The sequence below is a fragment of the Mesoplodon mirus genome (assembly GCF_964341445.2).
Source record: "Mesoplodon mirus genome assembly, chromosome: 4".
Taxonomy (NCBI): domain Eukaryota; kingdom Metazoa; phylum Chordata; class Mammalia; order Artiodactyla; family Ziphiidae; genus Mesoplodon; species Mesoplodon mirus.
Genome location: NC_138979.1, coordinates 5,788,492 through 5,804,656, shown reverse-complemented (window position 1 = coordinate 5,804,656; position 16,165 = coordinate 5,788,492). Strand labels below are relative to the sequence as shown.

General features: G+C 43.5%; 1 protein-coding gene across 3 annotated transcripts in view; it reads right to left on the bottom strand.

The window, feature by feature from the left end:
- RSU1 (Ras suppressor protein 1) overlaps positions 1–16,165 on the bottom strand; it is a 188,988-nt gene that overhangs the window by 121,088 nt on the left and 51,735 nt on the right. The gene's annotated exons all lie outside the window — the stretch shown is intronic.

The following is a 16,165-nucleotide window of genomic DNA, read 5'->3' as shown; positions in this document are numbered from 1 at the left end:
GCATTTGCTACAGTTCAAGTAGTCCTCCTGGGGTTATCATTTGACTGTGTAAAATATGCCAGTCTGAAGAAAAAAAGGTGTGATAAATTGAGGCGCACAGTCCTGTTATGAAGGATTCAAACAAAGACCAGAAGATTTTTGTTAAGGAAGTCGGTGAAGAGATAAAACTTAAAAAGTATACTAAGCAAGGACTTCCCTGGTGGTCCAGTGGTTAGGAATCCGCCTGCCGATGCAGAGGACATGGGTTCGTGCCCCGGTCCGGGAGGATCCCACATGCCACAGAGCAACTAGGCCGGTGCGCCACAACTACTGAGCCTGTGCTCTAGAGCCCGTGCACCACAACTACTGAGCCTGTGCTCCAGAGCCCATGAGCCACAACTACTGAGGCCCGTGCACCTAGAGCCCATGCTCCACAACAAGAGAAGCCACTGCAATGAGAAGCCCGCACACCAAAACTAAGAGCAGTCCCCGCTCGCTGCAACTAGAGAAAGCCCATGCGCAGCAATGAAGACCCAATGCAACCAAAACATAAATAAATAAATAAATAAATAAATAAATAAATAAAAATTGCTTTAAAAAAAAGGTACACTAAGTGAGCAAAAGTTGTGGAATATCAATTAAAAGAATGAATGAAAAGAACAAGCTTGATCTTTTGGTCACTGCCCTAGGAACACAGTAAGCTGAGAAATAACACACTCCAAAGATGTTGTAAAGTTGGGCAACTCACTTTCCTGCATTCTTGTACAGCAAATTATAGCCAGCAAAGTCTTTTGGATAGCAATTGCTTTCGCTTGGGTCAACTGAAATGACCAAACAATGAACCCTGAACACCAACCATTGATCTTGCTAATTGCATGTGCCACTATACTCGCTTCTTTTGTTGCCAGGCAGCCCTCTTTTCCAACACTATTCCAACTGTTAAATGGTCAGAACACACAAAGTGACAGATTTAGTGTTTCGCTGGCAATTTATGTAACTGACTGCAGTACTGTCGTTGTAGTGAACCATGATTTATTTGTCTCACATTGTAGCACATAACCTTTTAAATGCAAGGGGTAAAAAGCCAAGACCTTTCTAAAGTTTATATAGAAACATCTACTGCTATATCCTATGAACTAGATTTGAAGGAGAACCAATCAAATGAGTGATGGATTTCTTTTCTGTCCGTAGCTGTCACTTCATGCACAAGCCACTCATGTATCCTGGGCTCAGTCACTGTCTTTATTTGCATGTGATTCAGAGGAAAATCTGGGAGATATACATAAATGACATTTGTACCAGTCAGCTAACAGAACCTAGATTAGGAAGTCAGAAGGAATATTGGGGTGAGAATCCAACACTGAAGGGTCCATGGATATATTTGGATATATATTTTAAAATTCCTTGCATTATATATAAAAGTTTGTATGTGAAAATATACATTTTGGAGAGAGTTCCTCTACAGGTTTCACTGGCTTCATAAAGGACTCAGTGATTCTTATTTATTTATTTATTTTTGTCTGCGTTGCGTCTTTGTTGCTGCACGCAGGCCTTCTCTAGTTGTGGCAAGTGGGAGCTACTCTTCATTGTGGTACGCGGACCTCTCACTGTTGTGGCCTCTCCCGTTGTGGAGCACAGGCTCCGGACGCGCAGGCTCAGCGGTCATGGCTCATGGGCCAACCCGTTCCGCAGCATGTGGGATCTTCCCGGACCGGGGCACGAACCCGTGTCCCCTGCATCGGCAGGCAGACTCTCAACCACTGTGCCACCAGGGAAGCCCCAATTCTTTGAATATACTAAAAACACTGAATTGTATACTTCAAATGAGCGACTCGTATGGTATATGAATTATATCTCAATAAAGCTTTTACCAAATAAAGGACAGGTAATGCAGTATGATTAAGTGGGCTTCAATATAAAAATGCAAGATTGGTTTAACATGTGAACAATCAATGTAATTCACATTAGCAAATAAATGTGATTTATTAGTTACCTACTGCTGTGTCACACAATTTCTGAGGGTGGGAATATGACAGTGGCCTATCTAGACAGTTCTGAATCGGGTCTTTCAGGACCCAGTCCAGCTGCCAGTTTGGGGCTGCAGTCTTCTAATAGCCTGACTGGGGCTGGATGATCCACTTTCCTGTTCACCTCACAGGGCTGTTCATAATACTGCATCTAGCTTTCCTCAAGAGCAAGTGATCCAAGGCAGAATGAAAGAGAGAACAAGAGGGCACACCCAAGATGGAACCTGCAGTGCCTTTTATAACCTAACCTCAGAAGTGACATCATTTCTCTTTTGTTCTTGCTTGGACACAGAGAACAACAGGAGGAGACCACACATATCTGTGAATACCAGAATGCAAGGATCACTGGGGTCCACAGTGGAGTCGGGCGACCAGAGGAGAAAAATCACGTGACCACCTCCATACATGCAGAAACAGCATCTGGGAAAACTTAATAACCATTCATAAAAACTAACAGGAAACTAGGAATAGAAGGAAACTCAACCAGATACACAATATTTTCTAAAGACATAGTTAGTAACCATTTAATGATGAACAACAATACTTTACTCCTAAAATCAAGATAAGGCAAGGATATTCCTACCCACTGCTTCTCACCCTGTATTAAAGGGCCTAGCAAGTGTAAAAAGAAAAATAAGACAATAATTGGAAAAAAAGAAATATAATTTTTATTTGCAGACAACACGACTGTGCATATAAAACATCTTACGGAAGACACTCCCCTGCACACACACACAAAAAAAAAAGCCAAACCAATAAACAACAGCAACAACAACAAAAAAAACCTACAAGGCTGTATAATAAGGAAAACCATACAAACCAAGGTCGTTTTACAAAACACTGCTGCATTTCTAAATACTAATTGAAAATGAAATGGTAAAAATTCCACTTGCAATGGCATCAAAAACATAAAATACTTAACTATAAATTTAACAACATATGGGCAAGTAAAAACTACACTGCTGAGAGAAAGTTTAAAAACCTAAACAAATGGAGAAATATACCACGTTCACAGAGCAGAAGAGTCTACTGATAAGATGCAAACGCTCTCCAAACGGATCTATCAACTCAGTCAAATTTCAATAAAAATCCTAGCAGGCTGATTCTAAAATGTATATGCATATAGAAAAGATCTAGAATAGCCAAAACAATTTTGAAAAAGGGGATTTACACTATATGATTTCAAAACGTCTAATGAAGCTATGGTATCAAGACAATGTGGTACTGTTACAAAAGCACGATAACTGGAACATCATATAGAGCCCAGAAATTTACCCACACTTGTACAGTAAATTGGTTTGTGACTAAGCACCAAAGCAATTCAATAGGAAGAAGAAATGGTGTTGGACCAATTTTAAAAAATTTTTTATTTGTTTATTTATTTATTTATTTTTTAGCTGCGCTGTGAGGCTTGCAGTATCTTAGTTCCCCAACCAGGGATTGAACCCATGCCCTCAGCAATGAAAGCACAGAGTCCTAACCACTGGGCCGCCAGAGAATTCCCTGGACCAATTTTTGATATGGAAAAAAATTTCTAACATACACAAAATTTAATTTGTGCTGATCATGGATCTGTATCTCCATGAAGGCACAGATTTTTCTTCTCTTCTCTCTACCATCAAACACGCTGATACCTCCCCTAAGAGACTTACAACACATAAGTGGTGAATAAATATTTGTTTAATAAAAGAACTATGCATGAGGAAAAAAAACACGCCATAGTAGAAAATAACAGGAAGGAAACTCTTGGGATAGAGAATGGTCAGGAAGGGCTCACTGAGAAAAAAAAGCATGTGCGTTGGTACCTGAAGGCACCAGCTCTGCAAATACTCAGGAGATGAAAATTGCAAGCAGAGAGCAAAGATCATAAAGAACTGGATGAGGAAGTCCCTAGTGGTCCAGCAGCTAGGACTCTGTGTTCTCAGTGCCGAGGGCCCAGGTTCAATCCTTGGTTGGGGAACTAAGAACCCACATCCCACACGCTGCGTGGCACACCCCCCCCCCAAAAAAAAACAAAAACAAAGGGACTGGATGAAAGCCATTTAGAGTAGCCTGTGAGTGAACGAAGGGGAAGAGTAGCATAAAAAACAGGAGGCCAGGGACTTCCCTGGTGGCGCAGTGGTTAAGAATCGCCTGCCAATGCAGGGGACACGGGTTCAAGCCCTGGTCCGGGAAGATTCCACATGCTGCAGAGGAGCTAAGCCCAAGCACCACAACTACTGAGCCTGCGCTCTAGGGCCTGTGAGCCACAACTACTGAGCCCGTGGGCCACAACTACTGAAGCCCACGCGCCTAGAGCCCATGCTCCACAACAAGAGAAGCCACCGCAATGAGAAGCCCACCCACCACAACGAAGGGGAGCTCCTGCTCGACGCAGCTAGAGAAAGCCTGCGGACAGCAACGAAGACCCAATGCAGCCAAAAATAAATAAATAAATAAATAAGTGAACAAACAAATAAATAAATAGAAGGGCTGTAGTAACAGTTTCCTTAAAAAAAAAAAAAAAAAAAAAAAAAAAGAGGCCAGATCATCTGGGGTCTTATAGCTCCACAGAGTACATTAAGAATTCTAGCCACAGAAAGTACATTAAGAATTCTAACCACAGAAATGATGTAATCCAATTTGTGATTTTATAAAATGGCCTTGACCACTGCATGAAGAACGGATTGGAAAAAGCCAGGTAGGAAGTAGGAAATCAGGGAGGAGGCTCTTAGAGCAACTCAGGTGAGAGAAGAGGATGGTGTCCTCTCTCCAGGATGGAAGCTCACAGATAACACTGGAGCTGACATTCTAGCAGATCTGGGTATTAGCTGTAATTTGTATTTTGTCACTTTCAACTCTTTGTTGACTTGTTTTTTTTCAAAGATTCCCTTTATGAGGGCAGGGATTACGTCTACTTCGTTCACCGCTGCTCTCCAAACCCAAGAGATTACAGGAATGACTATCTACGAGACTGGAGGTCAGAGCCTGGCATGATATGGTATAGGTGCTGTCCAAGGAGAGCCACCTCCTTAAAACAGCAAATATGAAGGCAACAGGGAGAGAGCACTGCGGCCCGTGAAACCCTAAAGTATGCTAAGAATGCGCAGGGGCTTGTTTACCAATATGAGAAGGTAGGCTACAGCCCAAAACTTTACAAAGCACAAACGGCATTAGAGCAGCATTAGATGCTCTCCTGCAGCAGGTAGTCAACTTATGAAAGTATTGGTTGAAAACATGAACAATTCTAGAAAGGTCTAAATAAACATAGATAAGAAAGGCTAACTGTCACACCGGTCAGAATGGCCATCATCAAAAAATCTATAAAGAATAAGTGCTGGAGAGGGTGTGGAGAAAAGGGAACTCCTCCTACACTGTTGACGGGAATGTAAATTGGTACAGCCAACTATGGAAAACAGTAGGGAGGCTCCTTAAAAAACTAAAAATAGAGCTACCATATGATCCTGCAATCCCACTCATGGGCACATATCCAGAGAAAACCATAATTCGAAATGATACATGCACCCCAATGTTCACCAGAGCACTATTTACAATAGCCAAGACATGGAAGCAACCTAAATGTCCATCAACAAATGACTGGATAAAGAAGATGGGGTACCTATATATAATGGAATATTACTCAGTCATAAAAAAACAAAATAATGCCATTTTCAGCGACATGGATGGACCCAGAAATTGTCATATGTGTGAAGTCAGAGACAGACAAATATCATATGATATCGCTTATATGTAGAATCTTAAAAAATGGTACAAATGAACTTATTTACAAAACAGAAATGGAGTCACAAATGTAGAAAACAAACTTATGGTTACCAGGGGGGAAAGTGGGCAGGGAGGGGTATAAATTGGGAGACTGGGATTGACATAGACACACTATTATATTGAAAATAGATAACTAATAAGGACCTACTGGATAGCACTCTGTAAAGACCTATATGAGAAGAGAATCTAAAAAGAGTGGACAGATATGTATGTATAACTGACTCACTTTACAGCAGAAACTAACACAACATTGTAAATCAACTAGACTCCAATACAAATTAAATAAAAAAGACAGGCGAACCCATGATGCGTTGTGACAAGGCACAATTTGGGGTCTGTCACTAAATTGCTGGTGTTGACACCATGAAGAACCTCATGCCCCACCTGACCCCTTCCCACCCTCCATCCCATCCCCAAGAGAAACTCACACTCCCACATGTAATACCACTTGGGTCTGGCTCAGTATAACATGACTTATTTTTTTAGGTGGGCTAATATTATAGGAGACGCTTTAAGGGCGATGCTACATCAATGTAAGATATTATATATGTATTCAGGTGATAGGAACTGTATTTACAGATATGCCTCTGGAATTTAAAAAAAAAATTAAATCTGGAAGCTCATCACTGCAGGCATTTCTCCCAGGGCAAGAATACATTTAGTGTCCTATTAAATCAAAGGATGGTCCACTGGAAACACTGGCATGCTTTTCCAGCTGGTGTTAACAAAGATTGATGCACGTGTTCAATCACACCCAACCTGACATTGGGCTTCCAGGAATTTATAATACAGAATGGAAACGTTTTATGTGTTGCAACGTCCCACCCCCTTTAAAGCAGTAACTCACCAGGCAGAAATATAATTCATTTAGCATTTTTAAAATCCACACTTAAAGCATTTTCCAGGGCTAAAGATGCACTGAAACAGAATATATAAAACACAACTTGTTAAAAAATAACATGTAGGAAGACCTCATGGGAGCCATTTTTGATGATCAACTAAGGCCATGGGAATCAAAGAACAGGATATGTTATTTTGTGTGAAGTATGGCAAAAGGAATATTAACACAGAAATAAAATGTGAGCGCACGTAATATAACTCAAGGTGAAACTTCAAAGTCGGGGAAAGACTTCTCTATCCCTCACATTTTCTTTATTTTCCAAAGAATAAAATTAAGGCATATGTTTGGAACCATTGCTGTCATCTAATGATAAATGATGCCTTTTCACGGGCTCAGTATTGATACATTTATGGATATACTGTTGGAGGAATATTTATCTTTGAAGCCAAAAGATCCGAACTGAAAATCTGATGCTGTCAATAACAAGCCATGTCCCTAAGGCAGCTCTGGGCAAGTCACAATCTCCCTATACACCTTGGTTTCGCCATCTTTAAAAAGTGGCCAGGGCTTCCCTGGTGGCGCAGTGGTTGAGAGTCCGCCTGCCGATGCAGGGGACACGGGTTCGTGCCCTGGTCCAGGAAGATCCCACATGCCGCGGAGCGGCTGGGCCCGTGAGCCATGGCCGCTGAGCCTGCACATCCGGAGCCTGTGCTCCACAACGGGAGAGGCCACAGCAGTGAGAGGCCCGCATACTGCAATTAAAAAAAAAAAAAAAAAAAAGTGGCCAAAAAGCTCTCCTTGTCTATAATATAGAACTGAGATGAAGTCCACGACACCATTTTATAAATCATGGTATTTTGTGTAAAAAAACCAAAGTATTTCTGTAAATCTATCTGGCTTAAACGTAACTTCAAAAATGTTCATGATCAACTGACAAAATCAATTTTGTACACGAGACAGTTTCTAGTTCTGTAGGAAAGTGCTTGTTAAGCTAACATATCACGGGCCGTGGCAACCACTTCACAGACTAACAATTTTGTCTTCTGAGGTATGTATCTTTGTAACTATCTAATCTACAGTGCTTTTTTTCAGAAAAGTGCTGTTTCTTTATATAGACTGTATTTTGCTTTGTCCTAGAAGGGGGCACGGAACAAAAGCAGCAAATGGTCCCGCCCCTATAGTGAACCGGGAAGAGTTACCCCAGACTGTGGCAGTTCTATGTTCTGGCTCCTCATCTAACTGGCCATGTGACCTCAGCAGGTTACTCTACATCTCTCAGAGCTTCATGCCTCCATCGGTAAAATGGGGAGAAAGCCTCCAACCTCGCACAGCTGTTGCGAGATTTACCTGAGCAACTATGTATAGAATGCCTAATGGAACAGTTTACGTGCTCAGTAAATCTTAGCCTTCTCCTCTTACATGCTTTTTGCTTCTGTGGGTCAACACAGAAACACCACAATATTAAAAACAAAATAATAACATATGTAATCCTAAGGGACGTTAAACACGCAAATAGATGCTCCGGCACCTGTGACCCTCCTGGCTCCTCTCAGCAGACCTGCATCCCCTTCTCCAGGCTGCACACGGCCCTGCGCCAGACTCCACAATCACACCCGGGCCTTTGAGGACCCTCTCCCGGAGGCTCTGGCGGGGGTGACTCAGAGCCAGGATCAGTCACCTCTTCCAAAGGACAGAGAGAGAGGCCAAGAGCTTTACTGACAACCATGATAAGGTGAGTTATACCAAGTTACACCAAGTACCCCCGGCGTGCCTCTCGCCAGACTGCTGTGTGTGGTCAGCATTTTCCACGTTACAAGTCTGGGTCCAGAAGTGACCTGGGCTTTGCAAACACAGGTGTCTACAGGGGCCAGTGAAATCAATGTAGTAAGAAAAGCAAAAGAAACAGTAATGTGAGTGAGGGGACTAGCGCTTCCAAAAGTCTCAAATTCTTGACATTTTCTACATAAATTGAGTTTGAAATGGGATTATGTTTATCATGTAATTTGAAACTTGTGCACTGCTCTCCAGACCACGCCGCGGGCAGCATTCCAAACTAAATTTTATAAAGCCTACAACTGTTCTGACTCACAGGATACTGACATTGTGTTTTATTTTTGTAATTTTAAAAGGAAAACAAAATATACAAAATACTGTATAACCCTGTTACATAATTTCTCCATTTCTGTTTAATCCAGAACATTCAGAGGCTCAGGTGAGGATCTGGGTGAACTAGGAAGTGCACCCCAGTTGGAAAAAAGCCGGCTGCTATCACTATGGCCAGTGATTAACATGTGGGTAAGTGACTTGCTCAGGGTCATCTGTCTTGGGATGCATGGAGACAGGACGGTGACCCAGGCCACTGGATGCCACCCACCACCCTCTCAACTATGCTGTCCCATGTCTTGATTTCATTCATACGTCTTAAGATGGACATGTCAACCAAACCAAGAAGAGAAGTAGAAAAGAGGGCCAATTCAGTACTACTTCTTACTTAACCTAATCAGACAGACCATGACCTATCTCTACCTTTCACAAATAACAGGATTTAGGCAGAGTAAACCAATTCTGATAACGATATAAGGCTGCTAATCCAGAAGAGAGAATCTGGACTAAAAAAAATTTGTTTAATTTATCATGCTCTTGGTATCTGATTATTCTGGAGATGGTTTTGTAACTGCCATTACATCTTTTCTCAAGAAAAGAGTTAAAAGATTTCACATGCTAGCTAAACTAGTTTGCCCAGGTCCACAACAGTCTCCCTTTGTTCTAGATCTTTAATGTGTTTAATGTATAACAAAACAAGAAAGATTTAGAAAGATGGATTTATTTAATGGGCTTCAAACATAAATCACTAATATGGAGACAATTGACAAAAGGATTACAGTGTATGCACACATCAGTAATGTCAGAAAATGAAAACAATTAGAACGGTGGTTATCAAGAGTTCTGGGAGAAGGAAAAAATCGTCAACGAAAAGAGCAGTGTCACAAAAGGTCACATAAGACAGTGAGAAATTAAACCACTGGAAAACCAAGTTATCTCCTGCAGGAAGGCAGTTTAAGATCTTACCATGGGATGGAGAAGGGAGCTAGAGCAAGCCCTCCTAAGTATTCACTACTTCGGACAAGTTCACAGTCTTACAAAGGACATCCAAAGTCAAGAAGTGAATGAATGAATGGGTGAATGAAGCAACCAAGCAACAAGCTAACCACAGAGCTTTCTAAGTAGAAGAACCCGGTGACCTGCTCCCAGCCTCCATTATAAAACTCACAAAAAGGGCAGAGCTTGGAAAATCATTTGTGAAATCAAACGTGTATCAGGAGAATGATGACGACGGGACTGAAAGGACGGCAGTGAAACCCTTCTTGTCAGACCTCCTGTCTACACGCGTGTTGGCCACGTGGAGCCCTCACCCTCTCCTCCCCACTTCTCTTCCCTCGCAAGTCCCTTCTGTGACACCCCTTTGCTTTTTCTCACCTTTCCCACTGCAGGCTAAGTCTCAGCCTTTCTTTTATCCAACGAATCACAGCGTGTTGGAGACCGGCTTTTGGACTTTCTCAGCCATTGCCTCTCACCAAGTACTCAGCCTCTAAATAGTCAACGTTTAATAGTATAAAAATCCACTGTGTGTGTGTGTGTGTGTGTGTGTGTGAGTGTGTGTGTTATTCTTTTAATCCTCACATCAATACTATGAGACGGGACCACTATTCCCCTCATTCTACAGGAGGTACAGAGGGGAAAATAACTTGTCCACAATCGCAGAGCAAGGAACTGGGAGAGTGAGATTTGAACCGAAGCCTAGTGACAAGGAGATGAACTGTAACCTACTCTATAAATTAAAACATGTTTTAACCGTCTGGATAAGGTAACTGGCAACTGACAGGGTGACAATAACATGAAGCCATAAGACATTTATAATCAGCGACTTAATTGACCAGAAAGAGCATATACTGTATTTCCTTCTCTCCTGCCACAGGAGAGGAAGTATTTTTCTTTAGCTTCTCAACAGCATTAAGAAAAGGATTAACAGGTGTAACGGGAAGGACCTGAGATGGGTGTCCCCTGCTTTCTTAATTCTGCTCACCCTGGAGAACACAATTAGAAGGAAACTCACAACTCATGACACCACTTACTCTCTGAGTGGGATTAGTATTTGTTTCCACTCCTCACAAATCTGCTAGAAACAATACATAAGCTTCTCATATTTCTGTAATACAAACTGCTATGGATTAGTGGTGCAGAGAGTAGGAGACTAAGCCAGCAAGGCCCAGGTATGTGTAGCGACGCATGCATCCCTTCCATACGCTGTGAAAATTGCTGCAGATAAGGTTCTGACATCTAGAAACATTGCTTTGTTGCATGCCTGGCTGACCAACACGACTTCCTTCTCCAAAGGCAATTAATTATCTGGCTGACAAATGCAGGAGGAGAGGCCCCAGGACTGTCTAGAAGCCAAGAAACCAGAAATGACTCCACCAAGTGCAAGTAACGGAATCCTGGAAAACTTAGCAAGGAGAGACCTGGTAAAAACATACACTTCACATCTTCAGCTCGTAAGACTCAGAAGTCTCATGTGTGAGTGAGAAAATACAAAATCGGAACAGAATCTACTGCTCGTGGAGCCGCCGGCTCTGAGATCACCGTTAGCCTGTCTACCTGGGGGCTTTATCTGCTGCTCTGAGGACTGGTCAGGCTGTCTGTCCCGCCTCATCCCCCACCAACGCAGGCCTTGTCTCCACTGCGCTGATTACTTCTTCCGCTCACTGAAAGGGGCTGACACTTCAGTTAGTCACCTTGCTGTTCTTTACTGATAGAAAGAGAGACGGGCTGGTCCGAGAGACACTTCTGGATTCAGGCAGGCTCAGCAGAAGATGTCAATCCTGTCTGTCTCACCCCTTCACTGGCAGTTAGCTGCACGTGTCAGGAAAAAACTTCTCCTACGAAGCCAAAGCGTTCTCACTGCATGAACAGTGGGAGGCCACAGTCCCTGACTTTGCCACAGAGACCGGCCTAAGAGCCAGCCCGACCCCTGAAGGTCCCTGATCCTTCCTTCTGGCTTTGGGGTTTAGGAACCAGGGTGCTTCACAGCTCTATCTTCTGCCCTCTACGGTCACGTCCCAGGGACCTCATCCAATGCGTGGCATTATGTTTATGTTGACGATGCCCATAACTGTGCCTCCAGACGTCTCTTCTGAACTGCAGATTCTAACATCCAGTTGCCTTCTATTTTTTTTTTTCTTTGCAGTACACGGGTCTCTCACTGTTGTGGCCTCTCCCGTGGCGGAGCACAGGCTCCGGACGCGCAGGCTCAGCGGCCACGGCTCACGGGCCCAGCCGCTCCGCGGCATGTGGGATCTTCCCGGACCGGGGCACGAACCCGTGTCCCCTGCATCGGCAGGCGGACTCTCAACCACTGCGCCACCAGGGAAGCCCCAGTTGCCTTCTTGATTCAATATCCAAAAAGCGTCTCAAACTGAATGTGCCCAGAGCTCAGCTCACGACCAGCTCCCGTCCTCCAGTGCCCTAAGCCACCCTTCCCACCATCGTCCCCACATCCTTTTCATTCCCTCAAACCTCAGTCACTCCGCACTCTATCCTCCTCATCCAAATCCTCACAGTTCCCACTAGTTTTGCCTCTGAAACACACCCGGACCCCAACCATTGCCACCACCTGGAATGAAAGCAGAAGGGCTGCCTTCCTTCTGGAGGCTTCAGGGGAAAATTCGTGCCCTGGCCTCCTGCAGCTTCTGGAGGCTGCCCACAGCCCTCGGCTCACGGCCCCTTCCACACCCGACTCCAGCCTCGTGATTCCGTCATCACACCTGCTGCTGTCCCTGGCCCTCTCGCCTCCATCTTCCGAGGGCCCCTCACCATTACACTGGGCTCACCTGGGGAACCCAGGATAATCTCCCCACCTCAAGGTGCGACCTTGCATTGGCAAAGTCCCTTTACCATGCAAACTAGCCTGTTCTCAGATTCCAGTGATGGAGCGGGGGAGGGCATTATTCGGCCTTTACCAGAGCATCTCACTCAGAGTAAAAGCCAGGGTCCTCACAGTGCCCTTACAGTCCCAGGTCGCCAGGTCCCCACTTCCTGCCTAAGCCCCTCTCTTCCAACTCTCCTCGTCACTCACTTAGCTCCAGCCACACTAGTCTTGGTGCTGTTCCTCAACACACAAGCCCATCTCAGGACTTCTGCACCGGCCTTTCCCTCTACCGGAAAGGTCCCTCCCTGCCTTAGGTCTCTGGCTAAATGACACCAACTTACGACGGGGCTTTCTTTATCGACTCCCAATAATAGAGTAACGCCCCCCCCCCCCATTTAAACACTCTCTTCCATTCTTATTTTTTCCCCAGGGCATTTAACATTATCTCTTATGCTTTTTATCTATCTATCTATCCATCCATCCATCCATCCATCCTCTCTCCCCCACTAAAATGTCATAAGGGGTGTTTTGCCTCTTGTTGTATATCCCCCAGAAATAAAACATGAAGTAGGGACTCAGTAAACAGTTGCTGGATGAGTGAATTCTACATTACTGGAAAAGTTTGTTTCCTTGGAAACAAAACCTGGCCTAAAGTAGGAACTTAATTATATTTGAATGAATGAGGAAATGGACGGGTAAACGACAACCCACCTTGTAGCTAATTTTCTACAGGTATACCGATTAACATAAAATCAAGTGATTTACTGTTTAGGAACCAGACCTAACAGTTAAAGTAACTTATTCAAGGATGTACAATGAAAAAAAGTAATACAATTACATATTAAAACTCCAGCCCAGTCCCTGACTTTATTTTGCAGCGTCCCTGCATGTTCTTAGACCTGACAAGTCAGAGTTCATCCAGATTCCCTTGCTTGCTTCAAACCTTACCAACAAGGTTTCAAGTTAATAAACTCCAAATTTACTTTCAGAGGAAATTCCACAGAAGTCTCAAAAGCATTCACCTTGTTTATTCAGATATAAAAAAAGTGAATATACAGGGGAGGGATCGTTATCCACCCTTTAAAACGCATCCAGAAGCGACCCTGCTGTAGGGACAGATTACAAGAAGCTTCAAGTCCACAGTCCCTAGCACTGCTCAGCCGCCAGCCAGGGCAGCTCCAGACAACCACCTTGGGTACCAGGTACACAGACAAACGAAGACATTCCTACTGCAGTTGGGTGGTTACCGGGGGCAAAGAAGCAGGGCAACAATGCAACTGGCTTCGAACGGAAGAGCAGAACAGCAGTTCCTTCCGCAGAGGTCGCCGCCTCTGCGCTGTGTCAAGTGGTATTCTAGCCCTGCTGCTCACACACCTGTACAGCCAGCCATGCAACCTGCCATGCTGGATCTCCTCTCCTTCTGCCATCATCTGGGGAAGTGAGCAGGTGTTGTGCTCTGTTCACACTTGGAATCTGCGTTCTAGGCATCCTCTCACTGGCACACAGATGGGAAGGAGTGCGCCACAGTGGTTAGGAACACGGACCTGCAAAAGAGGCTGTCAGGATTCGAGTCTTGCCTCCGTGACTCACTGTGTCCCTACGGACATGTCACCAACCCTTTCTAAGCCTTAGTTTCCTCACCTCTAAAAAGCCCACTTACTGTTCTTAGGACAATTACTGGAGACAATGCAGGAAAAGCACTTAACACAGTGCCTTGGCACACGAGGCCTTAATACATATCCCTATAATAACTATTATCATAGTACTGTCTATTATAGTATTCTTGACTTAAAAAAAAGATCACTGTTCAAAAATAAAACGCCTGTCTTCATCTTAGATAGGGGTTTACCACTTACTTCCAGCTAAGTGTTTGCCTGCAGTTTGGGAAAAGTGCCACCAGGCAGATGCTGAGATGAAGCTTTTCCAGGTAAGGCTAGCAAAAATAAACTCATTTAAAGACTTTCTCCTCAATTATAGTCCTGAATAAAAAATATATTTGGTATATATTTGGTATTGGAGAGCATAACAGAAATGTTAGAGAAATGTGACTATGTACAGTGTTTAAATAGGAAGACCAATGGGAAATTTAAAAATATAAAGGTACACAAGTGTGTGTAGGTTCAACTAGGTATTTTTCTACCAAATTATTAGCTGATAGAAATCACTGATTAATCCAATGCCCTACACCGCCTCATTGTTTGAAAAATGAAATAAAACAAAACGCACATTTTTTTTTTCATTTCTCCTCGTCACACTAATCAAGGACGCATGTCAGAAGTGCTAAGTGAACTTTACCAAATTACACAAGAATTGGTCTCCCGCGTGGAGATCTGACTCAGTACACTGGGGAGAGAGCAGGTAAATATATTCTGCAAAAGCTCCCCAGGAATTACGAGTGCCAACATCTATGGTTGGCCAACCACTGCCTAGAATCTCTCTTTTGGCAAGAAGGTTTTTTGCCATTGTAAACCTCTTCTCTTGATCCTGTAGCCTGCTCCTTAAGCAGGACTGGATGACCCATAACTCAGTGAAGAGATGGATGGTGCCGAGTTACTCTGCAGCCCTTAAAATCAGTACAAATTCAAGACCTTTTACAGAAACAAAGGAGCTACAGAAGATGGGGATGCAGGGATGAAACTCTGTGTTTGTTCCATGGAACAGGGTGAATGCTTTCCCTTTTAGACTAATGCAGCTCAGCAGAGCTTTCTGCCCCACGGAAATGTTCTATATCTGCATTTTCCTGTGAGGAAGCCACAGGCCACGTGTGGCTACTGAACACTTGACGTGTGACTCACAGCTTCCACACCGGACAGCCCAGCTCTGGACAGAAGCCAAACTCAGTCCACTTGTAGCCTTCCCAACATCTTGCTATCTGAGGTCCCTGTTTCATGAACTAACTCAGTACTTATCCCTTGAGAAGTTACCTCATTCCTGGCACATGGGAGGTACTGGGGACATAGCAGGGAACAAAGATAAACCCCCTCTCTCACGGAGCTCACAACCTGGTTTATAATAACTGCCCTCTTTAAAAGCACCAGACTCATTTGAGGTACTTCCTCAAAGAATGTTGGGTCAAATGTGTTTTTAAAAATTGTGTTATTTTGCAGATATAGAGAATAGACTTGTGGTTACCAAGGGGAGGGCAGGGAAGGAATGGGAGTTTGGGATTAGTAGCTGCAAACTAGTATCTATAGGATGGATAAACAACAAGGTCCTACCGTATAGCACAGGGAACTGTATTCACTATTCTGTGACAAACCATAATGGAAAAAAATATGAAAAAGAAGATATCTGTCTATCTATTTATCTATCTATCTATATGTGTACAACTGAGTCACTTTGCTGTATAGCAGAAATTAACACAATATTGTAAATCAACTCTACTTTAATAAAAATAAATAAATAAATAAATAAAATTGTTTTCTTTTGGAGCAAAAAAGCAAACAGTCATAGTTTGAGAAGCAATACAGTTCCATGTATTGAAGAAATGGGAGGATACCCAGAGTCTCCACGAGAAAAGAGAGGAGAACTCACGAAACCCTTCCAGAAGGGTGGCATAACCTCAGTAACAGAATAACTGGTTTGGACATTATTTCCAAGGAAGGTCACAAGGTCACCCAGAGCCATCTG